Source organism: Medicago sativa, chromosome 6 (assembly GCF_051527215.1).
Source record: "Medicago sativa cultivar Bolivia chromosome 6, Bolivia_mono, whole genome shotgun sequence".
Taxonomy (NCBI): domain Eukaryota; kingdom Viridiplantae; phylum Streptophyta; class Magnoliopsida; order Fabales; family Fabaceae; genus Medicago; species Medicago sativa.
The window spans coordinates 83185073-83187046 of record NC_140754.1 but is presented as its reverse complement, the minus strand read 5'-3'; positions in this window follow the sequence as shown (position 1 = coordinate 83187046).

The following is a 1974-nucleotide window of genomic DNA, read 5'->3' as shown; positions in this document are numbered from 1 at the left end:
TCTTAGGGTTTTGCATTTAGAGTTTATGTTTTAGGGTTAGGGTTAGGGTTAGGATTTGGGATTTAGAGAGTATAAGGTTAGGGTTTATGGAGTATAAGGTTTAGGGAGTACTAACTAAAAGTCGAATGAACCAATATGATCATCCACAATGATTCAGTTGTTTAGGTTGAATTGTGAATCATTCAAATGTCTCTTAGGGTTTTGCATTTAGATTTTATGTTTTAGGGTTAGGGTTAGGGTTAGGATTTGGGATTTAGAGAGTATAAGGTTAGGGTTTATGGAGTATAAGGTTTAGGGAGTACTAACTAAAAGTCGAATGAACCAATATGATCATCCATAATGATTCAGTTGTTTAGGTTGAATTGTGAATCATTCAAATGTCTCTTAGGGTTTTGCATTTAGAGTTTATGTTTTAGGGTTAGGGTTAGGGTTAGGGTTTGGGATTTAGAGAGTATAAGGTTAGGGTTTATGGAGTATATGTTTAGGGAGTATAAACTAAACGTCGAATGAACCAATGTGATCATCCACAATGATTCAGTTGTTTAGGTTGAATTGTGAATCATTCAAATGTCTCTTAGGGTTTTGCATTTAGAGTTTATGTTTTAGGGTTAGGGTTAGGGTTTGGGATTTAGAGAGTATAAGGTTAGGGTTTATGGAGTATATGTTTAGGGAGTATAAACTAAACGTCGAATGAACCAATGTGATCATCCACAATGATTCAGTTGTTTAGGTTGAATTGTGAATCATTCAAATGTCCCTTAGGGTTTTGCATTTAGAGTTTATGTTTTAGGGTTAGGGTTAGGGTTTGGGATTTAGAGAGTATAAGGTTAGGGTTTATGAAGTATATGTTTAGGGAGTATAAACTAAACGTCGAATGAACCAATGTGATCATCCACAATGATTCAGTTGTTTAGGTTAAATTGTGAATCATTCAAATGTCTCTTACGGTTTTGCATTTAGAGTTTATGTTTTAGGGTTAGGGTTAGGGTTAGGATTTGGGATTTAGAGAGTATAAGGTTAGGGTTTATGGAGTATAAGGTTTAGGGAGTACTAACTAAAAGTCGAATGAACCAATATGATCATCCACAATGATTCAGTTGTTTAGGTTGAATTGTGAATCATTCAAATGTCACTTAGGGTTTTGCATTTAGAGTTTATGTTTTAGGGTTAGGGTTAGGGTTAGGATTTGGGATTTAGAGAGTATAAGGTTAGGGTTTATGGAGTATAAGGTTTAGGGAGTACTAACTAAAAGTCGAATGAACCAATATGATCATCCACAATGATTCAGTTGTTTAGGTTGAATTGTGAATTATTCAAATGTCACTTAGGGTTTTGCATTTAGAGTTTATGTTTTAGGGTTAGGGTTAGGGTTAGGATTTGGGATTTAGAGAGTATAAGGTTAGGGTTTATGGAGTATAAGGTTTAGGGAGTACTAACTAAAAGTCGAATGAACCAATATGATCATCCACAATGATTCAGTTGTTTAGGTTGAATTGTGAATCATTCAAATGTCTCTTAGGGTTTTGCATTTAGAGTTTATGTTTTAGGGTTAGGGTTAGGGTTAGGATTTGGGATTTAGAGAGTATAAGGTTAGGGTTTATGGAGTATAAGGTTTAGGGAGTACTAACTAAAAGTCGAATGAACCAATATGATCATCCACAATGATTCAGTTGTTTAGGTTGAATTGTGAATCATTCAAATGTCTCTTAGGGTTTTGCATTTAGATTTTATGTTTTAGGGTTAGGGTTAGGGTTAGGATTTGGGATTTAGAGAGTATAAGGTTAGGGTTTATGGAGTATAAGGTTTAGGGAGTACTAACTAAAAGTCGAATGAACCAATATGATCATCCATAATGATTCAGTTGTTTAGGTTGAATTGTGAATCATTCAAATGTCTCTTAGGGTTTTGCATTTAGAGTTTATGTTTTAGGGTTAGGGTTAGGGTTAGGGTTTGGGATTTAGAGAGTATAAGGTT